Here is a 20,514-nt window from a genome sequence, read left to right as displayed (position 1 = left end):
ACAGTCTGTTCTTCACTTATTCACTCTCGTTCTTCTCTCTCTCCACAGGTGGCCGCTAGGACACAAAGACACTGTTACTGAGACTTCGAGTATTTCTCACCGGCTCTGCTACATACAGCTTTCTGGGTAGGTATCACGTTCACAGTCTGTTCTTCAATCATTCACTCTCGTTCTTCTCTCTCTCCCCCGGTGGCCGCTAGGACACAAAGACACTGTTACTGAGACTTCGAGTATTTCTCACCGGCTCTGCTGCTTACAGCTCTCTGGGTAGGTATCACGTTCACAGTCTGTTCTTCAATTATTCACTCTCGTTCTTCTCTCTCTCCACAGGTGGCCGCTAGGACACAAAGACACTGTTACTGAGACTTCGAGTATTTCTCACCGGCTCTGCTGCATACAGCTTTCTGGGTAGGTATCACGTTCACAGTCTGTTCTTCAATTATTCACTCTCGTTCTTTTCTCTCTCCACAGGTGGCCGCTAGGACACAAAGACACTGTTACTGAGACTTCGAGTATTTCTCACCGGCTCTGCTACCTACAGCTTTCTGGATAGGTATGGCCTTTTCTTCTCCGTAGGTCAGCAGAGGGGCGAAGGTCACACACCACCTCGCCGGGTCGAGCGCTGCCCTATCTCCACTGCCCGTAGGCCGATCGAATCCTGGACAGGGGCGCCCCTTTGTAGGGACCGCGGGGGCGGCGGACTCTTTCGCCTCTGACTCTGCGACAAAAGACAGACACAGGTAAGTGTACACCACAAATACTTCCAATACTTCACCCACAGCCCTGGACAGCTCTTGGTCCGCGTCCCTTCGTCCTCCGAAACAGCACACAACGTATGGTAGCAGAATTTTCTGAGGTCGTTAGCCCCTCCGTCCTCTGCCCAGTAGAGAAGATGGAGGTACGGGGCTTCGTCTACAAGACACACAGCAACCCACAGCAAATACACAGCACCACTCCAATGTGAAAGCTTATTATTTGTAAAGTCTCACTCACCACGCTATAAGTGCAACACCACAAGGAAAAGCGCCCGGTGTCCTCCACTGCGCTTGGGCTAAATAGGGGCGATGGCAAACACGACCGAAATAAAGTCTCGTTGCTGTGCTGTTTTGGACCTATACTTCCAGCGGCTCGCCCACCACGCTATTATAGGGGCAGGGCCGCCCGTTTCCTCCTCGAGGACTCCAACGATCACACAGGTTAATCTCTGCAGTTTACTCCACACCAAACAAGTATACTCACAGCGGATAGCCTTTGTTTACGTTGTACAACAAGGTCAGTTTTCTTCCTGCTTTACTCCTTCAAAAGTACTGGTTAAACCAAAGTTCCTTTCTACTCATCGGATTTTCCGTTTACTCCAGCAGGTCCACCGTCGACTACAGTGAGAGAGGGAGAGAGAGAGAAATACAGACAGCCACCACGTCTGACAATGAGCACAGCTCCGTTCCTCAGCACACACTAACAACGAACACACTGTCCTCTAACTGCGCTTTTTATACTCCTCTTTGTACTCCAGTTATCCAATTACTCGGCGATCTCTTCAACTAGGCACAGCTGTGCCCAATCGGCTGATTACAGCCTTCGCGGAGTCACCGGATGTCCGGTGTTTCTGTTTTTCCGGTCGGGGGGGAAACATCCGGGCGGAACCAAACTTCTTCAACTTTTGGTTCCCGCCCTGAAAAATCGTCACCCCGTGACATCCTCCCCCGCCAATGCATTCTAGTCCCTGGAATGCCTTCGAGTAGTCCACTCACCATAGCGGGAAGGGGGCCGGCCGCGATTCTCCCGTTGGGAGCGCCTCACAGGGGAGTCAGGTTCGGCGGGCTCGGGCACAACCTCAGGTTGTCCTTGGGCGGCCGGGGGTTCGGCTGGCTCTGGTGCTGGTCCTGGCTGCCTCTGGGCGGCCGGGGGTTCAACTGGCTCAGGTGCTAGCTCTGGCTCTCCTGGGGCGGCCGGGGGTGGTGCCACCACGGGTAAGCCTGGTACCACAGCCCATCCTTCCATCCAGGGGGCCGTTGGTGCCGGTTCCGCAACTACCTCCTCCGTGACCTCGGGATAATTTGGACAAGGGCGAATCATGTTTCGGTGTACCACACGTTCAGGGCCGGCCTTTCCTTCCGGCCGGATGGTATACACCGGCTGTCCCGGTCTCTGCTGCCTGCAGATTACGTACGGGGTGGCCTCCCACCGGTCACTCAACTTTCCTTTACCTTGCCGCCGGTTGTCTCGTACCAAGACTCTCTCTCCTGGTAACAAGGGGGCGTCCCGGGCCGTCCGGTCGTACAACCGCTTGTTCTTTTCTCCTGTGGCCCGTATCTTCTGGGATACCTGCTCGTAGGCAAAGTGCAGCCGTTGGTGGTGGCGCCCCACCCATTCCGTCACGCTTCCTTCCTCCTGGCCAGCGGCCGCTCCCAAGACCAGGTCCGTCGGCATCCGCACATGTCTACCGAACATCAGATAAGTGGGGGCATACCCCGTCGTACTATGAATGCTGTTATTATAAGCTTGTAAGAGGTTCGGTAGAGCACTCACCCAATCACTCTGCTTCCGTTGATCCAGGGTCCCTAAGAGCCCCAACAGGGTTTGATTAAACCTCTCGCAACAGCTGTTTCCTTGAGGGTGATATGACGTCGTATGGGTCTTCGTGCACCCATACAGCTGGCATAATTCCCGGATCACCTTTGATTCGAAATTTGCCCCTTGATCTGAATGCAAGAACTCTGGACATCCGAACGTTTGGAAGACGTGCCGCCATAGAGCCGTTGCGGTGGTACTTGCCGTCTGATCGAGGGTGGGGACTGCCCATGCGTACTTCGTAAACAGGTCGGTGATTACTAAGATGTTTGGATAGCGGTCCTGTGGCCGGCCCAGTGTTAGGAAATCCATCGCCATGATGTGGAGGGGAGCTTTGGCACATATGGGTATCATCGGCGCTCGGGCCTCTCGTCGAGACTTGAACAACATACACCTGGGGCAAGCTTGGACCAAGCTACGTACTGATGCTTCCAGCCCCGGCCAGTAGAAGAACCTGCGCAGCAGCGATACCGTCCGTTCTTGACCCTGGTGCCCCAGCTGGTCATGGTAGGCGGACACCAGGGCTGCTGCTTGGTCGCGGGCACCACGATCTGGCGCACCTCCTCGTCCAGCTTCGGATCACTAACCTTTCGGCAAAGCACCCCTTCCTGTAGCTCCAGCTTGTCCCACTGTCCCAGCAGTCTTCTTCCCGTCTCTGTCTGGGTCAGCCTCTCGGACGACGTTGGCCGCCGGCCTTGTTCCACCCACATCTTCACCTGGCGTAAATCCTGATCCTGGGCCTGCCGTTCTTTCCACCGGCAGGGGTCCCAACCCCAGCTCCCGGGTACCGCCTCCTGCTGGCCTCCTGGTGCTTCCACAACCCCTATCAGATAGCCTTCCCTCTGGCTTTCCTCTTCTTGGCCATCACAGCAACCGGGGCCGTCCACCTCTGGCAATCGGGACAAGACATCCGCGTTCGTGTGTTCCCGCCCAGGCCGATACTGCAGTTGGTAATCGAAATTGGCAAGTTGTGCCACCCAGCGCTGCTCCACAGCCCCCAACTTCGCTGTCTGTAAATGTACCAGAGGATTATTGTCTGTAATCACCGTTACCTTAGCACCCCAGAGGTAGTCCTTAAACTTCTCACTCAGGGCCCACTTTAGGGCCAGCAGTTCCAGTTTGAATGAGCTATAGTTTGCATCGTTCCTCTCCGCTGGGTGGAGGCTTCGGCTTGCGTAGGCGATCACCCGTTCCGTACCCGCTTGTCGTTGGGCCAAGACTGCTCCCAGCCCCAGGTTGCTAGCGTCTGTATACAAGAGAAATGGCTGGGTAAAGTCTGCACAGGCCAAGATAGGAGCCTGTAACAATTCCTGTTTCAATCTCTGAAATGCCCCCTCACAGAACTCATCCCAGTCAATAGGGGGTGACCCCCGTCCCCGGTTTCGCCCTGTGCCGACCAGTAGCTGGTTAAGGGGCTTGGCAATCTTGGAAAAGTCTTTTATGAACCGTCTGTAGTACCCCACAAACCCTAGAAATGACCGCACTTGCCTCACAGTCTTGGGTGCACTCCAGTCTCTTACCGCGGAGACCTTCCCAGGGTCTACGGCTACCCCAGCAGCGCTGACCACGTGGCCCAGGAACTGGACTTCCCGCCTCAACAGATGGCATTTGTCGGGTTGCAACTTCAGCCCATATTTCTCCATCGCCTGGAAAACCTCTTCGAGGTGTCGGAGGTGGGAATCGAAATCTGGGGAATACACAATTACATCATCCAAATATACCAAAACTGACTCCATTAACTGACCTCCAAGACAGCGCTGCATGAGGCGTTGGAACGTGGCCGGAGCGTTACAGAGCCCGAAAGGCATCCGTTCCCACTCGAATAGTCCGAACGGGGTCGTAAAGGCGGTCTTCTCTCTATCGGCCTCGGCCACTGGCACCTGCCAATATCCACTGGCCAGATCCAAAGTGGAGTACCAAGCAGACCGTGTGAGACCGGCAAGGGAGTCTTCAATCCGGGGTAAGGGAAACGCGTCTTTCTTGGTCACCAGGTTAAGCTTCCGATAGTCCACGCAAAACCTCCAAGCTCCTGACTTTTTCTGCACAAGTACGATAGGGGCTGCCCAGGGGCTACTGCTTTCCCGGACGACGCCTCGCTCCAGCATACCCTGCAGTAGTGAGCGTACCTCTGTATACAAGGTGGGTGGGATCGGCCGGTACCTCTCTCTACTGGGTCCTGCATCTCCAGTCGGTATATGGTGTTCCACCACCTTAGTACACCCATAATCCTCCTCGTGTCTTGCGAATACATGTTGCCATTTCCGAAGGAGGGCTTGGAGTCTTTGTGTCTGCGCCTGTTCCAACTCTTCCCCTTGCAGGGACTCACCTGCCAAGTGCCTCGGCACGTCCCTCCCCCCGTTGTTCGAAGGGACTTCCATCTGGGTCAGGGCCACCTCGATGACAGTGGGGCACACCTGACGGAACCTAACGTCTCTCTCCTCCCTCACCTGATGGGGCGCAACCCCCGTTAATCGGGCCAGCCGCTGGTGTCGGTGTAAGTATACTGGGTAGGGGTGGTCGTTTCGGACCTTCACAGGGACCCTCCCCCGGCGGACCGCCGCTAGGCCTCGTGCTACTTCCACTTGGGGGCAATCGGCGTGAGGTTCAACCAATACCCATTCTTCGGGGCCAACTCCTCGGGGGGCTACTCTCACCCACACCATGGCCTCACTCCGAGGGGGAATCGACAGAGCAAATCGACACATCACTCTTCCTACCTCTTCCCGGCCTCTGCGGACCTGGGTCATCTGGACCCGACGACAGTCGGCTACTACTTGCTCCCATAGGGGCCTCTCGACGGGGGGAATCCTAGGGCCGGGCTTAGCCCGAAATAACTCCTCCCAACATTCGGAGAGAACGTTCATACCTAATAGGGCTCGATGGACACCCAAACATCTGTCCTCCACGATAATCACTCCTTTTTGGGGAACCAACACCCCATGAACTTCTAAGTCCGTCAGCCGATAGCCAATATAAGGGATCTCTAGGCCGTTGGCGCCCCGCAACGTCAGCCAGGGGGCCTCCCCTCCTTGGGCACTCTGCTTCCCAAATACTTCCTGCGAGAGACTTTCCGCAAACAATGTCACCTGAGAGCCCGTATCTACTAGGCACTGTATTGTCTTGCCACATACCTTCACCTCCGCCATTGGGCTGTGCCCAACCATCTGGTCTCTAGAATTCCCACGTCTTCCAGGGTCTTCTCTAGGGGTCCCGGCCACACGACCCACTGTGGCCGGTCGTCTTAAAAACCCCCCTCCGATGCCCTGCGAGGCCCACACTGGCGACTGTAATGCCCTGGTTCTCCACACCGATTGCAGATTGGCCGCCCTTGGTCATCCCACTCAAAGCGGGGCCGGTTCGAACGATTCGGGCGTCCCGGTGGCTCTCGGCCCCTCTCAGAGTAGACTCGCTCTCGGGGTGCCGGCCTCGGTTCCTCTCGCGCCCTACTTTGGCGAAATTCTCCCAAGAGGGTCTTAGATAGCTCCGACATCTGCTCTCGGACATCTTTCAACAATTCTACCCTCAGGGCTTGCTTCCAGTCTGCGTGTTCAGGTGGCGCTGCTGTGTTTCCACTTACGGCTGCACATACAGGGGTTTCGGTTACTTCGGCCTCATCATCCTCCAGGGCTAGCGCCTCCTTCTTTAGATCTTCGAAGGTAAGCCCGGGGTCCCTCCGGAACTGGACCCTCAGACTTTGTCTCACGGGGCCTTCTTTCATCCCCAGGAGGAACTGGTCGCGTAACAAAGCTTCTCCATCTCCTAGCCCATGGTCTCGTCGGGCTTGCAGGCGAGTGAACTGCTCCCGCAGCCTAAGGGCAAAAGCTCGAATAGGTTGTCGGGGGCCTTGTTTACAATTAAAAAATTGTGAACGGAGGACAGCTACGGGGGTATGGTCACCATATTGTTCAGCAAGGAACTGGAACACAGTCTGGGCGGTGGCTCTAATTGCTTCGGGGGCGGCTTGTACCTCTCGCCGTGCTTCTCCTTCTAGGGAGTTCAACACAAATTGGAGCCGCTGGGCGGCGCTAAGGCCCTGCAAGTCGGCCAAGTACTCCAGTTGGGCCTTCCATTCGGTCAGGCGTACCTCCGACTCTGCTCCTCCATATCTCTGGACCCATGGGCTGCCCATGATAACGGGTGTGGCACGGGGTGGGGCTGCTGGCCCCGCGTTGTCAGTCATTGGGTGACCTTGGTTACTCAACTCGAGGTGGGACCCTGCCGACTACGCCAAAATCTGTCACCACTAGGGGCTGGCTGTGTTTGACTAAAGCCACGCCCCTTTTCAACTCCCACCTCGAGGAGGTCCCCAAAGCCAACCCAATGACCAGACAAACACGGAAACAGGTGAGTAAAATTTCAAACAAGCTTTATTGAATTTAAATATTTAAAAGAACTGGGGAATTGGGGAAAGGGGGATTTAAAACTAATAGGCTTCTTCTCCTCCCTCCAGGGAGACTGCAGCCACGGGCAGACAGGGGCAAAGGCAACAGGGGTGTCAATCACCATACGCCGGGGGAAAGAGGGAATCGTCAGGCTCCGGCCTGGACCCTGTTAACCGTGGCGCCCTCCTTCTTCTTTCCCGGAGGCAGAACAATCTCGGTGTGACTGGTAGGAGATTTTCCACTGTCCGTGAACCTTTCCTCGGTCCGGCAGGGGGTCCTCGCCCCACGTGCCTTCACGTCCCCCGCAGGTGTTCACTGCGACACAGAAACACGGTTAGTGTGGATTTGGTATGCTTCTCACCGGTTCTGCCGCTTACAGCTCTCGGGGTAGGTAGCGCGTTACACCGTCTGTCCTCCGATTGTTCACTCTCGTCCTCCTTTCTCTCCTCAGGCGGCCACTAGGACACAAAAGTACTGTTACTTGGACTTCGAGTATGTCTCACCGGTTCTGCTGCGTACAGCTTTCTGGGTAGGTATCACATTCACAGTCTGTTCTTCAGTGGTTCACTCTCGCTCTTCTCTCTCTCCACAGGTGGCCGCTAGGACACAAAGACACTGTTACTGGAACTTCAAGTATTTCTCACCGGCTCTGCTGCATACAGCTTTCTGGGTAGGTATCACGTTCACAGTCTGTTCTTCCCTTATTCACTCTCGTTCTTCTCTCTCTCCACAGGTGGCCGCTAGGACACAAAGACACTGTTACTGAGACTTCGAGTATTTCTCACCGGCTCTGCTGCATACAGCTTTCTGGGTAGGTATCACGTTCACAGTCTGTTCTTCAATTATTCACTCTCGGTCTTCTCTCTCTCCACAGGTGGCCGCTAGGACACAAAGACACTGTTACTGAGACTTCGAGTATTTCTCACCGACTCTGCTGCCTACAGCTTTCTGGGTAGGTATCACGTTCACAGTCTGTTCTTCAATGATTCACTCTCGTTCTTCTCTCTCTCCACAGGTGGCCGCTAGGACACAAAGACACTGTTACTGAGACTTCGAGTATTTCTCACCGGCTCTGCTGCATACAGCTTTCTGGGTAGGTATCACGTTCACAGTCTGTTCTTCAATTATTCACTCTCGTTCTTCTCTCTCTCCACAGGTGGCCGCTAGGACACAAAGACACTGTTACTGAGACTTCGAGTATTTCTCACCGGCTCTGCTGCATACAGCTTTCTGGGTAGGTATCACGTTCACAGTCTGTTCTTCAAGCATTCACTCTCGTTCTTCTCTCCCTCCCCAGGTGGCCGCTAGGACAGAAAGACACAGCTACTGAGACTTCGAGTATTTCTCACCGCCTCTGCTACCTACAGCTTTCTGGATAGGTATGGCCTTTTCTTCTCCGTAAGTCAGCAGAGGGGCGAAGGTCACACACCACCTCGCCGGGTCGAGCGCCGCCCTATCTCCACTGCCCGTAGGCCGATCGAATCCTGGACAGGGGCGCCCCTTTGTAGGGACCGCGGGGGCGGTGGACCCTTTCGCCTCTGACTCTGCGACAAAAGACAGACACAGGTAAGTGTACACCACAAATACTTCCAATACTTCACCCACAGCCCTGGACAGCTCTTGGTCCGCGTCCCTTCGTCCTCCGAAACAGCACACAGCGTATGGTAGCAGAATTTTCTGAGGTCGTTAGCCCCTCCGTCCTCTGCCCAGTAGAGAAGATGGAGGTACGGGGCTTCGTCTACAAGACACACAGCAACCCACAGCAAATACACAGCACCACTCCAATGTGAAAGCTTATTATTTGTAAAGTCTCACTCACCACGCTATAAGTGCAACACCACAAGGAAAAGCGCCCGGTGTCCTCCACTGCGCTTGGGCTAAATAGGGGCGATGGCGACACGACCGAAATAAAGTCTCGTTGCTGTGCTGTTTTGGACCTATACTTCCAGCGGCTCGCCCACCACGCTATTATAGGGGCAGGGCCGCCCGTTTCCTCCTCGAGGACTCCAACGATCACACAGGTTAATCTCTGCAGTTTACTCCACACCAAACAAGTATACTCACAGCGGATAGCCTTTGTTTACGTTGTACAACAGGGTCAGTTTTCTTCCTGCTTTACTCCTTCAAAAGTACTGGTTAAACCAAAGTTCCTTTCTACTCATCGGATTTTCCGTTTACTCCAGCAGGTCCACCGTCGACTACAGTGAGAGAGGGAGAGAGAGAGAAATACAGACAGCCACCACGTCTGACAATGAGCACAGCTCCGTTCCTCAGCACACACTAACAACGAACACACTGTCCTCTAACTGCGCTTTTTATACTCCTCTTTGTACTCCAGTTATCCAATTACTCGGCGATCTCTTCAACTAGGCACAGCTGTGCCCAATCGGCTGATTACAGCCTTCGCGGAGTCACCGGATGTCCGGTGTTTCTGTTTTTCCGGTCGGGGGGGAAACATCCGGGCGGAACCAAACTTCTTCAACTTTTGGTTCCCGCCCTGAAAAATCGTCACCCCGTGACATCGTCACTGTTAAAAGAAATAAAACAGCTGCATGATTGCTAAATGAACTGAGGAAGGGTGATGGGCAACCTGATTCTTATTACACGAATGTTTATACCAAATAAATACCACACATCTGCCATGAATGCAGAGTGATACAAAAGAAAATCAATTCACACAGTTTTTAGGAAATTTACTAATGCTCCAAATTCAGTTTGGTTCATTGTCGCAGAATGGCCAAAATTAAGTAATATTATAGATGCTATTTAGTCTTTTGTAATAGTAAGTCGCAGCGATTTTTTTACGATAATGGTGCATTCACGACACAAAGCAACAATCTGTACCCATGGTAAACTCATGGTCATGCTTTAATAAATCTTCCTTTGGAAACTGTGGCAACATAAATTCAAACTATTGTTTCTTTGAACTGTCATATTCCTTATCCATATTCATGAACTTTTCTCCTATGGAATGTTTTGTAAAAGTAAAATAGCAATTATAAATGACTTATTGCATGCAGAACGATTTGCTCGACAGACCAAAAAGATTACGATGATGGTGAAATTTGAAAACTTCCCATCGAGCGATACAGTAGCCAGGGCAACGCTTTCTTTACACGACTCTTCGTCTTGCTTTTAGGGCAGCCCCCTGTTATTTCTTTATCCTCTCGGCTCTTCAAAGACTCAAAACAGATTGATTCTCATGTGAACACAGCTGAAGTGGAGACCCTGCCTTTCTGCGCTCGCTTTGAACCGCTAGCTGCCTGTTTACCGCTGTTTGTCTGCCTCCGCGTGAAGATGAACCGTATCAATCGGAAAACAAACTGGCATTCACGAGGCCATGTCAAAGGTGAGTGGCGGCCTTTAGTGTCTCCCCACGCGAGCGTTCCCCTCCGCCCTTCAGAGGCCGCTCTCGCTTACCAGTGCTGTTTCGTCACCATGGTTATATACCTGGCTGATGTGTATCTTGTCTATGTGGGAATAGCCATTAGACACTTTGTCAGGGTGATCAATGGGTTTGGTGCTCTTGCTGGCTCTTTGACAATAGAAACCAATACTTTAAGAGGGAAACTCAGCAGACTTCATTTTAAATGTTCCCTTAGCAAAGACATACAGATACAGCTACACAGTTTGATTTCAGAAAGGTTTCTGTAGATGTCACTGTGTTGCTTTGAGGTAAAAACGCACCTTCGTACTGTCTTCCAAACAGATACAGCGTAGCAATGTCCTAGCCCAAAACACCCTGGCAACCAAGAACACTTTAATGTCCAGCACCCTGATAGCATGGTCCTATAAGAATCCCAAATTACTTAGAGCAAGCATCTAAACTCATTAGCAAGTGTTAGCAATCACATACAGTACAATAGCAACCGTGTCACGTGGTACGTTTTCAAGCTACACAAAAACATGGTCAACAAGTCAACATTAATGGTACGTCTTTACAAATTGTGTGTGTGTTGTTTTGTTCCTGTATCACCTCTCATTGTTTATTGGGTCTACTGTAGCTGTCAAACACATCTAAAAGCAGAGCTAGCAGACACACTTAACATTCTTTCTTAACACCGTTCACCTGCTACAAGTTTCTAATCTTACGCAATAAGCCTGTTTACTGCCTACCTTTCATAATTCTTAGAAAAATGCCTTTGCTTTCATTAATGTTAAATTGAGATTGACTGGAAGACAACATTTATATTTTTAAACCATATACAGGTATGCAGAAGATCTCACTATTGCACAGCGTTTTGAAGCTATTACAAGGATAAAAGAAATAGAAAATCCTTTACATTGAGATTCACACCACTCTATTCCAGCCTTGACTGCATACAGCCACAGAAAAAAAATAACAGATCAATTTAAGATTTTTCCAGTTTTTCCTTATAAAAGGAAATTTCTTATAAAAAGATTTTTACTTTTTTTTGCAGAAAACTGAAACCGGACAAACTAACAAAAAGATGCAATGTTTTCAGATCTACAGCAAGGAAAATGTTATAATGAATATAACATTTATATTAAATTTTATTCATTTGTATTTTAGAAACAATTCAAAAGTGAATATTCAGCCTGGTCTCACTATTAATACGTAGTATTAATATGTAACTTTTAAAAACACAAAACTTACTTTTTTGTATGTTTAAATAGATGCTGAAGCGTACAATGTAGACGTATTTGCAAGACAGCAACAGTTTTTACAGCTACAAAATGTAAAACATTTACAAATCTTGCATACCAAAAAATGTAAAATACACAGTGCACTACTCCATCCACAACGTTGACATCAGCAAACCCCTCACCCACATACACGATGTCTGCCCTGTACAGTGAAAACAGGGATTCATTCGTGAAGTGCTGTGTAATAAAGCTGCACATTTTAATGTGGCCTTTATTGTTGCCAGCCTAAGGCTCACCTGTGCAATAATCATGCTGTCTAATCAGCATCTTGATATGCCAGACCTGTAAGGTGGATGAATCTAACATACACAGATTTAGTCAGATATGTGAACAATATCACGGTGCGTAAGACAGAACCCAAACGCAAGACACAGGTGTATTAAAAATAGGAACTTAATATAACAAATAAACAACCCACGAGGGGGCAAAACAATATAACCAAGATAATAAATATGAATGATAACACTAAACAAGGTAACACTGAAACATGAACTAGAAAGAACACTAAACACTGAATAAACTAGACTAAACAGACCAAGTACTCACACGGATCAAACAAGGTATGGAACAAGGCATGGAATCAAACATGAAACAACAACAGGCACCGACTAACAAACACAAGGACCTTAAATAGGGGAGAACTAATGAAGACAACAGGTGACATGAATAAACCAATGAGGGTGACAAGGGAGCGAGGTAAAAGTGACAAGACACCGGGAACACGTGGTCTAGTTAAACCAATATAGTGATCCCACACAGAACATGGGAATGTCATGATTCTGCCACAGGACTAGATTAAACAAAAGATAAACTGGCAGAACCATGACAATATTTGAGAGAAATAGGCCTTTTGTGTATATGGAAAAAGTCTTAGATCTTAAGTTTTTATGGTGGTACAACCCCACTTTACGTAAAAATACACACATATTTTCGTGATATTAAGTTGGAATATTTGATGGAATAACCCTGCTTTTTTAAGTGGTTTCTTCATTTTTTCCATGGCTGTATATTGAGAATTTCTAAAGAAGGATTTATAATTGTTGCCTTTATGTTTCAATCACAGCATTTTAAATATAACTATAGTTTAAGAGACATGGCATTACAAAAAGCATCTCACATGAAAGCATTTGATTTACATTGATAGTTCATAAATTTGTGGAAAACGAGACGTGGGTAGATTTTTCACGTGTGCAGTAAGTTCAGCTTCAGGACAACAATCCTTCCCCGTGACACATTCGTCATTTTCTGACTACAAAATGAGATATAGAGGCAACATAACTTTCTTTTTTAACAACAGCTGTCTTTGAGAGCTCTGAGGTTTGAACCATATTTAACCCTTATGTCCCAGACCACCCGCTAGTGTCTGCACCGCAGACTGACCATTCACAAGCGGGCCGGGTCCCTGGACGAATATGAAATAGAGCGGACTCTTAAAAACCGCAAAGACCAGTTCCTGATTTATGTTCTACAGAACCCAAACATCTTTAGAATATGCCTTGTGAAGTTGCAGACAAAGCTTTCACAGGTCACAATGAACGCACAACATAAATTGGCTTGTTCTTAACCAATAGGGCTTTTATGAGGGGTCATGTGCATACTTAATCCATTGGTTCCCAGGTTATGTGGTCAGAGTGGTTTTTCATATAAGCAGTGTTCATACTATAGTCACTCCAAAAAGTATTTGGACACTTAAGCCACACGTATCAAACCAGGTATTAAACAATGTGTCATCTGTAAACACTCATAACAAAAGTCATAGTTATTTTCAACCATTTTAATCAAAGGGTCGTAGTTAGGGTTAGGGATAGGTTAGGGTTAGGTGGGTTACAAGGTGATTTTTAGTGGACGTATGAAGCTAGTTGCCCTCTGGATCATGCATGTCTCCACACAGCACAAGCACAGATGTCTTGCAGTTATGTTTGACATCAAAAAAGTGTCTGAATGCATTCTGTGTTTACCTTGCAACACTAGATCATTTAGTTTAGCATTTCAAACCAATGTTGTTTTATAAAATGTTTTCTAAAATTGTTACTTTATCAAATATATGCCAGTTGGTTTGACATATTTCATGTGTTTAAAATGCCTTGATGGATTTTATACTAAAAAGAGAGTAACTGCAAAATCACCACTGGTACCACATTTCCACACATCCTACCCAAATCCACATTCTTTTGCTTAAAACAGAAAGGAGGTCTATCCCATTCCCACTGTGTCCCCTTTAAATGACCTCTGCAAGATGACCTCACCAAACAGAAAGCCAGAACACAATCCGATCGGATTAATAATTATTCCGCAAGACGATAGCCAGGGTTTTGGGCTTACTAGAGCACAGTAAGGTGGGGTCAGCGTATGCCACGGCTGATTAATTGACTCGTGAGATGTCTCTTCAGATGGCCATCAAAGGCGGGCAGGTAAAGGAATGCCCCCTTTGATAGATGAGCACCCATGTTGTGCCCTTGACTATGGGGGAGTGAGAACAAACATTTCAAACACAAACAAAGGGCACGCTCATCTTCCACAGCCTATTAATTACACTCGCCGCCACAATAGAAGCTCAGAGATCAGAGAGAGAGAGATGGTGACCCGCTATTGTTCCTCAAATCCGACCGACACATCATAAAACGGCACAGAATAAATGCTCTAGTCTACATGCTATGGCAGCCGAAATTAAGCATTATAGCACAAAGCATAAGGTGGAAATATGTATTTATTTTAGTGTTTTCGTTTTTACAAAAGAGTCGAATCATTTGACCAAAGTGAGTCATTGAAATGATCTAAGCTTTAAAAATACTTTCTAAATTCTTTATCTGAATACTCTGGATTACTTTTGGAAATGAAGATTGTTTTATTCCAGATATAGTCAGATTCAGTATAATAAACTGGTTGTGATCATCCTCTTTTTCTGTAAGACTACATTAAATGTAAATGCACTTTAAATAAGTTAATGAGACATGTTTAAAGGTGTAAAATAATGCACTGAAATCTGTTAAATTGTTCACTGATATCTACATGGAAGGTTTGTGGCTTTATTGAGTGCATAAATGATCCAGATGAAGTTTACATGTCCATTAACAACCCCAGGATTTGCCTTTACAATGAAATGGTCTATATAACCTTATTTGAAAGAGTCATTAATAACAATAATAATGAGCTCTGTTCTGATTGGCTGTTTCTCAGAGCAGCTCCTTCAGTAGCTCTGTGTGTGTGTGTAAACAGATTTTGAGTCTGTATCAGATGAAGATACAGATTTTGAGGAAAAATCAATTATTTGGAGATTGTTAATGGACGTTTCTGAGTGGTAAGTTTGTGTTTTTTTCAGTATGGACCTGCAAAACGTAACTGTAACGTCAAGTCTTTAGCCTTAGCTAGCATATAGCGCTAAGTCAGCAGTCACAACTTTGTTCTAACATTGTAATTACATTGTACTTAATTTATTGTGTCATTTAATGTTGGGGTGTACATCTCGACTGTAACGTCACAGTCGGTGTAATTTTGAGATTGGTCTGTTTTCCAGCGGTCTTTTACATGAATGAGGTTTACATAAGAAGGAGGAAACAAACGTGTTTGAGGCTCACAATAAATCATTACCATGTACAAAGCTCTTATAATTCATCTATGCCAAGATAAATACAGTTTTACATTTTACCGCACCCTTGTTATCACACTTGTTTCTGCTAAACAGTAATGACATTAGGCTACATTGTGGGCGCATGGAGAATTTTGCTTAGGTCTTTTGCTTGATAGATTCCCCCCTCCTCTCAAAAAGATCATATAAATCACTTCTAGAGTTTCTCGGCAATGTTTCAGAATGGTTTTTTAAAACAACACATTTTGTGTCTATTTAAGGACAACACATATGAGGGTGGTTTCCCGTACAGGGATTAGCTTAAACCAGGACTAGACCTTAGTTTAATTAGGAAATATAACTAGTTTTAACAAACATGTCTTACTAAAGCATTTTGAAGCAAAAACATTGTATTGTTAAGATATGTCAGTACAAGTTGTTTTCAGTTTGGACAGCTCTTACATTTATTTTAGTCTAGTAGGGATGTGCATCGATGCATCGCGTTCCCATTCAAAAGACCTGTCTAAAATCGATTCTGAATCATAAGGCAAGTCACTACAAGTTTGACTTGTTTATAATGTGCATTTAAAAAAGCAACACTCGTCAAACACAATCATTTAAAATATTCTCTATTATTTCTCGATTAATTGTCACAACCCTATAGTCTAGGACTAGTCTAATCCCTGTCTGGGAAACGGATTATCCTTAATTAACACATCTTGTGTTGTCCCTTTTATTTATTTGAACACAAAATCAACACATAATGTGTTAAAGGACAAGTTTGGTATTTAACACTTAAAGCCCTGTTTTCAGATTGTTTATGATGAAATAGAACGGTTTTGACTGAAATTTGGACATATGATGCTGGCACGAGAATTTTTGGGTGTTTATTGTATCACCTCCCACCTCTACAATGGGTGTATAGGGCTTATTCGCAAACACCGGAAGTCGATAACGGCGGCCATATTGTTGACATGACATCTGTCCTGCCCCTAGCCGCACGTAGATTTGAGTCGAGGGGAGCAGTAGCATAATGGCTTAATCTCGTCTGTATTAAGAGAAGATGAGCTTGATTGGTGTGGAACCATATCAAATAGACCCAATAGCCTTAAGTAAAGATCCGTCCTTATTGCCAGCCGTAACTTATCCGGATATTTATAACTATATCGTTTATACAGTATCCGCATTCATCATACAAGCACTGAAGGGCCGTTCACATTATAACGATAACTATAACAATAACTATATCATCTTCCACATCACCAAACAATACGTTTATGCTAATTCGCTCACGGCACTCGCGCAAATCACTTGCCTTTAATATTGCTTGTAATAAAAAGTTTTGCAGATGTCCTCAACACACTGCATTTCGCGTAACTCTAAACAGTGAATCTAATAGTTTGTGTAATCTCTTACCTTTTGGCATAACAGTTAGTTAATGTAATAGATTAAAAAGCATTACGTTGTCAATTTTCACACCAACTGCAGGTAATCTTGTGTTATAGACCTCAGCAATGAGCTTCACTGTCATTTTAAGTGCACTTGAAGTTCAAATAGATTTGAATGCTATCAATGGTTTATCCTTCATCATGTGGGAAAAATCGCTCAGAAAGTGATCCCAATGATGTCGTTCATTGTATCTGTGTCGTTATAGTTTTGGTGTGAGCTCCGCTATTCTGTTTAATATAAAACGATTCTCAAAACTATATTTTTTATAGTTATCGTTATAATGTGAAGGGCCCTTAATTCCCTACCTATATCAATGCCAGATCTATTATGTTCATATAGTTATTAATACTAATTTAATAACTGTCTCAATTTATGGCATCTTATTTGAAAGAGCAGTTTCAGCCACTGCTTACAGCTAACCATATGTGATCAAATTATGGGACTTTGCTGTGAGGCATATATCCCTAACGTTACCTGTGGTAAAATGATGGGGACAGACTTTGCTGTTGGGAGTCTCTCCTTCGCTGGCTCAACTCCTCCTTCCTTTCATGTTTTCTGACAGTCAGTGTCGCATAAAAAGTAATTCCGGGGTTCTTTTTGCTGTTGTTAGAACAGCCGTATATTACACCACACACCATCGCGCGGTTTAAAAAAATTACATCGATAATACCATGCATAATACCCATGCTGCCTCGCTTGTCAATTGACAGACTGACAGTTCTATGTCAACAATATGGTCGCCGCGAACATTGATGACGTAGATCGAATAACTCCTTTCGTTTACAAAGACGTGAAACTCAGCGAGTGGTCAGGGGTGTTCACTGATATGCTCACACAAAAATCGCTGCAAAAGATGCTTTCTAACAGGTTTTATCATAGTTTTTGTCCAACTCCATTGACTTGTATTAGATGTGCTGTGAGGTACGGTATTACTTTGTTTGTATTCTTGCAATTGGCAAAGGTGGATTATCGCCACCAACTGGGCTGGAGTGTTTATTATTCAAGCTCTCAACTGAAGAATGTACGGGTGTGAGGCGTTTGGAAAAATAGGCAAACGAATAGTAAAACACCTGTTGGAAAGCATCTTTTGCAGCGATTTTTGTGTGAGCATACCAGTGAACACCCCTGACCACTCGCTGAGTTTCACGTCTTTGTAAACGAAAGTTTAATGCATTTTAGGAAGGATTGTTCCTGTGCACCTATGCAGCCATTGTAGAGGTGGGGGGTAATACAACAAACAACTGAAAATTCTCGGGGTAGCCGCATATGTCCAAATTTCAGTCAAAACCCGTTCTATTTCATCATAAACAATCTGAAAACAGGGCTTTAAGTGTAAAATAAAAATACCCAACTTGTCATTTAAATAGCATAACTCAAAAACAATGTGATAAAAATTAACACATCCTTTCTTAGAGTATAGTCATGGCTCACCATTTCTCATTGTGATCAAATTATCTGAACTATCTGTATTTTATGCCCCTGAATTTGCTGTATGTCAACAAATATCCTATCTGTTTCTTTTAATTTCTAAGGAATTATAGGAGGAACATCTGGGGGAAAGTTGATAGTAGGGATGGGAATCAATGGGACCTAAAAAAACGTGATAAAATAAGATTCTTCAAATGATGAAGACCCTCAGAATGATGTGTAAACCCCTAACCCAGACCAAATCTTAATCGTAATCTGATTAGTTGAAATAATTTTGTGGATCTTCTTGGCAAAATAGTAGCAAGGATTTGATTCATTTGAGAAAGGGATTTGGCGTTCAGGAAAAAAATAATAGGAAATCCTATGCGTTGGTTCCAATGTCTTTATCATGTCATAAAAACACTTGCAGCTTTCCAGATCCTTTATTGGCCTGTGTTATTAATTTGTTCTGACTTTAAATAGTAGTAGCAAACCTGTTTGCAGATTTTAGTAGTTCACATACTGATCAAAATAACCACACTAAATGAAGTAATTATAGTGCCAAAACAAACAAAAATCATTACTGAAGATTAACCTAAGAAAAGTGTTTTCATTTACATTGAGAAAAAATGTAATGTTTGTGTCTAAATTACTCATATATCTTAGAAATTGATTTTTTTTTCTTTAAACGCACTAAGTCCAGATTGACTTCCAAAAAAAAAAAATGCTTGGTCTTCACTTACAGTGTGAGACTATAGCGATCAACAGATGGCAAGCATGCAGTTTGCAGAACATTGTCTGCTTACTACAAATGCTGACAGTACTAATAAAACCTTGTGCAAATAGCCAAGACAACATGTTGTTTTCTCTGCCTTTTGAAAGAACAAGACTTTACAATATTCTTTGTCTTTCCGATTAATAATTGCAGGAAACCGTAACCGGACATTGTACCAAAACACCAGCGTACGTTAATATTTACTCAGACTCTTTGGTGAACTGTCAGATTGGCCGAATTGTTATTCAGTCACACTTATGTTGAATATTGTAAAGGGGTTGGTACAACTTGCCCCCGGGCTCATGCCGTTGTCACTGTTGACAATAACTAAAGTGTCAATACAGCAGGGTCTGCCATTGAGCAGCTCAGTCCCCACAGTCATAAATCATGTGCGCAGACAGCTCCGCTCCTGGTTCCCCTAATCCGCTTGCATGGAGAGCAGCCTGGGCTCAGTTCCCCTGACGTGCACATGAAGGTGACAGCGGGTAGATTCATGACAGCCTTTTTAGTCCAAACACAGAAAATAAAAAATGACATACTTACTGTAGGCCTGCTTCAGTTGTGCACCAGTTCACTTTTTGTCTTCTAGATCAACACAGCTTGAGTAAATATGTAAACAGTCACAGCAGTTGGGAATCTTCCCCTGTTAACGCTACGATTCTCTTTAATTTGCAACATTTAATGAGATAAAGTTGTTCACAGCAAATATGTATTTGACATGCAGCCACTGCTTGTTTTTCATAGATTTATATGGTGGCTGTAAATTAAAGACAGAGACGGATGGATGTTGGATATTGTTATTTGGAAAAATATATGCCCATTGTATCTAGAAAAAAAGTCCATGACAGTTGCTTACATGTAGTTGTTGTTTTAGAGAGAAAGTTACGTATCGTGTGAGATTATGAGTCTGAGGCAGTGTACTGTCAATAAACATCTGAAAATGAAGAAGATAAATGTAGCGAAATCAAAGAAGCCTGCCATCACTCTCTGCTTTATTGGGATAAATGAATTACGATGTCTTTAACTAACTGACAGATTACTTAGCTGCTTGGATAGAGCTGTTTTCACACTTGGCGGGATCCCTCTTGGGACAGTGACACAGTCGTCCCATTGCCAGAGCTATTTTTCACTCAATTTAGCTCCAAATGATGGCTAACCTTGGGTTCTCCCTCTGGGCAAGGTTTATGCAATGATTAATGGCATGTGTTTCACTGCCTCTACCTGAGGGACTGCCCCATCTGCAAAGTGATGTCAGATAGAGGAGTGCAGCCTGCAGGTGTCCGCCGGTGAGTGGCAGCTTCCCATCGTCTCTGGAGACACCAGCGGGGTCTTAAGTGTCATCCAAGCGGTGGCTTTCGTCAGTATGGCCTGTCACATCCCAGTTCAGCTTTGCGCCTTGGTGCCATTGGTAGCCTATGGGCTCATTGTGTCCATTTCAAGGAAAGCTGAACTCATCTCTTTGTGATATTTCTCACCTGTACTTGTCATAGAGAAAAGGCAAGATGTTTGTTTTTTTTTATTCATAGAAGTACAATGTTCATTTCATGGATTTTAAACATTAATCAGTATTCCTATGATTCCTACGACGAAAACATATCATAATGAAATGCATTTGATAAATATGAATGTTATTTCACCATATGTAGTCGGGTACAGTAGATTTTCTTATGATTTCAGGTGTATGGGTGGTGAACCAG

The sequence above is a fragment of the Misgurnus anguillicaudatus genome, chromosome 11 (assembly GCF_027580225.2).
Source record: "Misgurnus anguillicaudatus chromosome 11, ASM2758022v2, whole genome shotgun sequence".
In the NCBI taxonomy this organism is placed as follows: Eukaryota; Metazoa; Chordata; class Actinopteri; order Cypriniformes; family Cobitidae; genus Misgurnus; species Misgurnus anguillicaudatus.
This window is presented reverse-complemented; position numbering follows the sequence as displayed.